Raw genomic sequence first — 8,270 nt, 5'->3', positions numbered from 1 at the left:
TTGGTGGAGAGTCAGGGTGAAACAGAGTGGATTCTCATTGCCTGTAACAAAATTTAAACCAATACAGAGTGCATCATATCTCAGTCCAAATCCGACTTTCCTGTGGAGGGTAAGAGGAGAAGGACGGAGGAGGAAACATGGATTATTTTGACAGAAAGAAGCCATTACTCTGTGTGTATGAATGATGCTTGTAATCAAAACTTATGTGAATATATAGGATTCATGTTTTGACAATTAGATAAGAAGTTTCCCAGTAATCTAAATATGAGTGTATGAATATGAAGATGAAGGACATTCTGAGTAAACTCAGAAATAGTACATAATTGACAACTGTCATTCCAGATGTTTATTGGAACTTTTAGATCATTTATTTGAGAAATCCATGCACTCATTCAACAAATATTTGTTGAATTTTCTACTATGTGCAAGGAACTGTGCTGGTCGAGTGTGTATGTGTCTCTTGGTACGATGTGACATCCTGAATAAGATGATTCTTCATGACTTTCATGAATTTACAATCTGGTGAAGCAGATACAATATTTGATTTTAAAAATTTAAATAGCAAGACTGTACAAGCAAGATATATAAAAAATTCAGTTCAAATAAAATTATAATATAACTTGTATTTATCTGGAGTATGAATTTTCTATTTAAAAAAGTTTTAAACATTATTGTTAGTAAACACCTTATTTTTATTTACTTATAATTAAACATATAATATTATATTAGTTTCAGGTGTATAAATAGTGATTCAGTGTTTTTATACATTATGAAATGATCATTGAAATAACACATTACCATCCATCACCCTACAAATCTATTACAGCATTATTGACTATATTCCCTATATGTATGTTACATCCCCTTGACTTAATTAATTTATGGCTGGAAGTTTGTGCCTCCCAATCCCCCTTCACCTATTTTGTTCATCCCCTCACTCCTCTCACCTCTAGCAACTACCAGTTTGTTCTCTGTATTAGTGAATCTGTTTCTGTTTTGTTTTGTTTGTTTGCTTTCTTTTAAAATTTCTACTAAATCAGCATCTTCAATATTTTAGAGTAAGTCCTGAAAAACGATACTTGCTCTCAACCTCGTTAATCTCTTGCTTAATGGAAAGAGCCATGGGCCAAAACACTGGATTCTAGATCACTTGCCTCCGTCACTCACTGATTTTGAAACATTAGGCAAATCATAATCTCCCTGTGCCTCTGTTTTTTGTTTATTTCTTTAATCTTATAAATACCTGGTTTAGTTTCAATCAAGATTATACAGTAGATTAAAGAAGATGACAGTAAGTGCGTGCTTTCAAAGGTGAAAGCTCTGAGCAATTGTTTTTTTAAATTACTTGTATTTAAAAAATATATGTCATATATAAAATATCTTTAACATGATATGTATGCATATGTATTTTCTCAGGTTACAGTGGGTAGAACCAGATGTGAGTGAGTTTAACTTGTATGAATAATGAGACAATGGCTTACTTAACAACCCTGCTTTGTGTTGGGGTTAAAGTTTAGAACAGAATAAAAGAATCATGCTTGGAATACATTGAATAGGTAAAGTTTGAGAAGATTAGCAGAACTCTGAGTCTCTTGGCCTTCTTATCAGTGCTATTGATAAAAACAAAATTAATCTTTTTGTCCCCGTGCTTCATTGCTACAAAAAAGTGCAAGAATTTCTGGCTATTTGATTAACTTGGTAGATTTACAATACCAAAGAAATTAAGGATCTAGCTGTCTAGCTTAGGACATTGTAAGCCAGCAGCCAATCCCCCAAAAATCTGCAGTTTGGACGTGTGTGAAGTAGAATTAGCTGCTGCAGAAGGCAGAAACTTTCTTTTCTCGTGATCCTCTGTGAAGCATCCTGGCTGAACTGCACCGTGGATTAGCTAAGGGAAATGCTTCCTTTCCTCTTTCCTTTTTAGCACGCAACTGCCACAGTGTGCTATGGTTGCCTGGCCCTTTGGCAATATTTGGGAATTTCTAGGTACTATGTTGGAGTTTTTATCTTCATCTTCTACATTATGATTAAACAGTGGGACAATAACTATTTTTTCATTTCACTTTACTGCTATTAAGTCATGTTGATTGTTTTGTTAGGAGTAATATGTCACTGAGAATACCAAAGTTGACCTCTTGTCCTTCTTTTCCATATATATTTCACTCTGGGTCTTTGAATAAGAACTTACAAAGGCTATCACCTAATCACAATATGATGGGAAAAACAGAATATATTACACTAATTTTTTTTTTTTTTTTTTTTTTTTTTTTTGCATTCAGTACATTTTCGCATGAGCAGCGTGCATTTTCACCTTTGCTCAAAGCCTAACAGGTCCACCTGGGCTTTCCCGTAGCTGCTAAAAGCAATGTGAATTGTTACTTTATATCATACACCTATAATACCTAAATAGGCTATTAAAGGATGGAAACCATTCCCTTTTCTTCCCCTAACATACTTTTTTGAGTAAGAGTTTCATGGTTTGCTAAAGTTCTTAACAAATGAGGTTGGCAACACTTGCTACTTGGTCTGTCTAAAGTTTTCTTGGGACAACTGAAAACTTAACATAATTTTAGAGAAAAAAATGACAGAAGCTAAATAAGAGGTATTTATTAAGACTGGGGACATGGAGTTATATGTTTTCCTGCATCATTTGATAACATCATTAGTACCTGAAATGGAAAAAGGAATAAAATTCTTTGAAGATCTTACGGTGGTTGAGAAGGAGCAAGACATATTAATGTCTTAAAATTTTACTTTTCTTACTGCTAATCAAGGCTAAAACCATGTTTACTGCTCAAAAACTCTGCTGAAATAGCTGGACAATTTCCATCTGATGACAGAGCAGCTATTACTTGGAAATAGTTTCAGGGCATTTAGGCATTTTAATAACATTAAACCAAATGTTTATTTCAGCTGCAAAGATGGAAACAAATTGTTATCATTTGGAAATGTTTTCTCTTGAAATATTCTTTTTTTCCAACTATAAAAACACAAGTATTGGGTGTTTTCTATTGAAATATTGTTTTTTTTTTCCAACTATAAAAATACAAGCATTGGGTTTTATTTCTGGTAAGATTTTATTAGAAAAGTACTTGTCAGTTTAGACCCCATATTATTGTAAAACCTTGGCATGAAGATGTTGCTGGGAAGGTACCATAGAAGGATGTATTCTTTTTCAGCTGTCCTCATGATAAATAATACACATTTGAAAAATGACTCCTTAAATTTGTAAATTTAGCTTGTGATTTCAGAGTTTTGATTCTAAGTTGATTGGTCAATATGATAATCAAATGAGTAGCCTTATTCTGATTACCTGATCAACCTAACCATTGTAGATAATACAAATAGCAAGTTCTGTGTATGTGTTTTTAAAGTCAATATTTCAAATGTAAAATCAGGTCACAGGCAGCAAAGTGAATTGCCTAACAGAGCGTGGAATAAGACTTGAAATTCCTATCCCTGAGCTAGTCATCGTAATAGAATCCCAGTTTGTTTTCAATTTCTTGTTTCAGAACTGGCTTGACTTTTCATTTTCCTCTCACCATTTACGCTGAACAGATTTTCAGTTTACCACCCCTTTTTAAATCTCCAAAGTCCTAAATTTTTATGCTATTTTATGTGTATTTCTTACTGAACAAATCAATTCAAGCAACCTCTTATTAACAATGTGTATTTTTAGAGTTTCTAGATCTGATGTGTTTTAGACTTAGAGTTAAAATTGTTCAGAATGTAAACAAGTATTTTCTCGATTTGATTTTTAAAATATCTTATAAGAAGTATCCATTCATGCAATTTTGTTGCTAAAATATTGATTATTTTTTCACTTGTAAGACTTACATTATCTAGTCAACTGACATGGGTCACTGGGAAATCAGTATATTAGAACATTTGGCTATTATTGATCTGAAAAAATTTTAGAATAGCATTTAAGAGGTCATTGTCTTCATATCCTATTACCAATTCCAAATGTCCATTTCTCTTTATCTGTGTCCTTGGGTTTCATTATAGAGGACTTTTACTGATGATAATTTGTTCCCTTCCCTTATCTGATTAAAAAATCAATTCTGTTGCACTGTTTCATTCACGCCTGCATGTGTACACATAGATAAGTTATGGTATATGCTTTGCCAAGCTCATGGAATGGAAGCGTTGTCTCCATTAGTTATTGTTGCCACCTGAGTAATCTGCTAACACATAAATTTTCTATCGACAGAGTTAAAAATTCTCAACTCCTAACCAGACTAAAAGAAAACCTAACTATATGCAGACATTTCTTTATAGTAGCATGAAAAGGCAAATTATTAACCAGTTATTAATCAAAAGGCCCATTTCAACTTGAATTCTGCTCTTGTTAAAGGTATTTATTTCCACAAAAATACGGTAGTAATTCAAGGGAGGATAACAGAATAGACATTACATTTACCTGGAGAACCTGCAAAAATACTTCTGCCTGGGCTCCATCCCAGTAAAATGGGATCAGAATCTCTGGGATGGGGTCCAGGCATGAGTAGTTTTTCACAGCTCCCCACTCTGAAAGCCATTGCCTTAGGTACTCTCCTTGAATTTTCCCTTGTTTAATTTCAGTCATGTTTTCTTGTTTAATCAGATGTGTTTCTTCTCTGCACTAGAATACACTGCTTGCATGAAACCAGCTTACTTTCAAACTTTAACCCCCCAAGCCCCTCAGACTGAGCATATAAATATTTAATATTAGAATGAATTTATTTGCCTACAGACTGTAGAGGTCTTGAGATTGGGAAATCCACTTAGTTCTCACACAAATAAACAAAGAAATAGCAAACAAACCCAAATAAAAAAACTTATGCAACAATTGGGGGCTCATAAAATATTTACTATCTGATTGGTTCCTTCAGATAAAGTTACATTTATTTTATTGAAATTATTTCTGATGTTTGGGGGTGACCAACCATCCTAGTTTGCTCAGGATAGAGGGTTTCTTAGGATGTGGGCTTCCATTTCTAAAACCGGAAAAGTCCTGAGCAAACTGTGTTAGCTGCTCACTGTACTTCCATTTCCTTAATTTAAATGTACTGATCCCAGCTCCCTGTGTAAATGGATACCTAATTGACAGGATTCCTATTAATCCATGTAAATTTTTTTTAAAAAATCCTAAAAATGGCAAAATTGGTCTTCTAGATAGAAAAAGAACATTTTAGGATTAAACATTTAGGAAAAGTAGAGTGAGAAGACTGAGCTGAATGATATCTGATCTTTCTCTCAGTTGAAACATCTTGTTATTAATTAGAGGGAAATGCTACCTTATGCATCACCTGAGACTTGAGAACACTATTTAGAATTTAACAGTCTTGCCCGACTATCCTCCCAGATAAATTTAATTTAATTGATTAATTTAATTTAATTCAAGAAATACTGGGCGCCAGTGGGGATACAGAAGCCATTCATATACAAGAACTCTTTTTTGGCCTCAAGGAATTTATAATCCATCCATGATAGGGAGGAAATTGGAGGGACCCCTGGACCGTTCTCTTAGCAGGTGTAAATGGTTCAAGTTTACTATGAGGTTGCTCTTTATGTGGGTACTTTCATTCTCCAAACAAATCCCCATTCTTACCTGTTTCTGTACCTGGTTTTTAAGGGGTCTAGACAGGCTGCTTTGGCAACCACCTGAAATCACTTTGCTGACAAGGGTTTTGCTGTTCTCACAACAAGGAAATCTTGCCAGGTGACCTGTAGGTGTGCTTTGATGATATTTATTCTTCTGTTATTTGACCTTTTCCAGTGTTTGATGGAGGCTGCTCAAAAAAAAAAAAAAAAAAAAAAAAAAGGGAGGAGGCATATTTTGGCAAAATGGCAAGGGAAGAATTGGGAAAGGGGTACAGACTTTATATTTTGAATTGTAAACTTCAACATTTTCAGACTAGAGGAATTTCAAATATGACTCTTCTCCTTGCCAGGTATAAAAAATGCCATGTGCTGTTGAACTCCCTAAACCTGTTTCTCATTTGTCAGATTACAATGGTTATTCTAACTCTTTCATGTGCTCGTTGGGAAGATTAAATGCGATAATGCATGGAAAGGATTTAACACGATTCCCGGCACATAGTTAATACTCAAGAAGTATGTATATTTGTGTCATTGCAGCTGTAATTCCTCCATGCCTCCCTTTAGGGCTGCCTAAAGATGACCAAATTTTGTGTGCTTAATAGATGTAAAATCATTTAGAAATGACTTAGTATTTTCTTTATCTCCACAGTATCTTTAGAAATTGGAGGCAAGAAAAACTGCACTAGTAAAATGATATTAAGTAGAAGAATGTGAAAAGCACATTGGACCAAATTATCCACATCAGAAAACACTTAAATCTGGGAAACCATGAGGCTGTGAGTAGCACTGGACTATTTCTAAACAGAAAGCCCTTCCTCTACTTTTTGAAAATATATCAACAAAGTAATTTATCAAAGTGTATTTTCTAAGCTCCTTTTTTGGTATATGTTTATATTTATATGTGAATATATTTAAATCCTTGGAATTTAAATTTCATTTTTAATACCTTTGTAAATACACTTGGCGACAGCAGCAGCATGTGTGTAAAAGCAATAGAAGGCAGCTTGGTACTTTCCGTAAAGAGGAAGAGAGAGGTACATAAGAATACATGAACTGGCTGCTGTCAAAGAAGCAGGGATTGCTGAAGGGGTTAATAACAGCTAGTGAGGAGGTGCTGCTGTTCTGGGCCAGAGATTCCGCGGCTGCCTGCTGGAGCTATAATCTTCATAATTATATTTCTTTTCTGTTTTATCTATAGAACTTAATACTTACAGCCCACTCTGGATTAACATCTCAGAATTTGCATTAACAATGCTTCAGTTGTCTTCTTTTTAAGATGATTTACATAAAAACCAGTACAAACATTACCTTTTAGATTTCTGGCTATCAGGTTTTAGCAGGGTGTTATTTTTGGTAGCAAAGGGCCTCTGACATTGCTTTGGAATTGCCTCCTTTTGTTGCATCAGCCTCAGGTCACTGGAGAAGAACAGAGGCTTTGAGGTTGACAAAGATGAGGAGGTGATTTGTGGGCCAGAGCATCAACAACCGGCACAGGTGCACGTGAGAGCAGCAGCCTCTGGCCCCACACTCTGCAGAGTCGCTTCTTTCCTTCTAGGAGCCCAGACTGTTCACCAAGCATGAAAAGCTTTCAGTCTGTTTCTGACATAAGGAAAAACAGCTTGTCCTAAAACAAGTGTTTCACCTAAATGCCCAGTTCTCCCTCTGGAGTAAAGTGGATGGATAATTGGATTTCAATGAACATAGAGGTTGGAAAGGATGAAAACATTTTCATTGTGCTAATTTTCATTAATTTAGAACTCTCAAGTAGGTAGTTTTTTGTTTAGGGATTTTTTGGGGTTTGTTTGTTTTGTTTTTTAAGAAATGGAAATGTGGTTGCTTTGCTCTTTAAAATATAGCCCGATCAGAATTTTATCTACTGAGATCTGAATGAAATTGAAGTTTTGGAAAATCCTTAGCTTATGAAAACTCAAGTCTGTGTACCAGTTTTTGTTATTAAATGAATATTTGCAGCCTCAAATAAAGCAAAAGAGCAGGTGGATTATCTCAGAATAGAGACAATTCCTTTTACTTTTATGAACTAATATTGATAAGTGCTTCAGTGTAAGAACTGAATCTCTGTTGAAGTGTTCTAGGGTCAGTTTCACTTTTACACAATACAGCTATTATAATTCATCAAGAGAGGATCTTCTAACTCAGTGGGGCCTAGATTTTTACACAGCTGTGTGTATTTTGCTTATTTCTATATTTTTCAAAGTCTCTTACCTAATTAATCATGATGTTTTTCTTTATTTTATTTTATTTGACTGATTTGTTACCAGAGACCTTCAACAGAATCAAATGCCTGTGCCTTCTCCCTGTCTATCAGGAGGGCGTGCTGAAATGTTCTCATCCTGAATCGCCTAGGTAAAAACCTATTATTTTGGCATTTGGTTACACTTACTCTCTTTCACCTAAGTTCCGCATGATACTGCAGTATGCAGAGCATCTGTAAATTGCGAACGTGCACCATTAACACTACTCCTAGGTTTCTGCATCCTGAGTTTTGTCATAGACAAGAACAACTACATTAAATTCCCCTTCAAGGCTCGAGGAAGCATATGTAAACAGTAATTTATTCAGCCTCTAAAAGAATCAAGTGCAAATCAGAAGCAGGAGTGAGGCGGGGCTAGGAAAAAAAATGCTACAGAATTATTTGGAAAGACTAAAGGACATCTAGAAAACTA

Source organism: Camelus dromedarius, chromosome 3 (genome assembly GCF_036321535.1).
Source record: "Camelus dromedarius isolate mCamDro1 chromosome 3, mCamDro1.pat, whole genome shotgun sequence".
NCBI classification, from domain to species: domain Eukaryota; kingdom Metazoa; phylum Chordata; class Mammalia; order Artiodactyla; family Camelidae; genus Camelus; species Camelus dromedarius.
Note: the sequence above shows the minus strand (reverse complement) of the source record.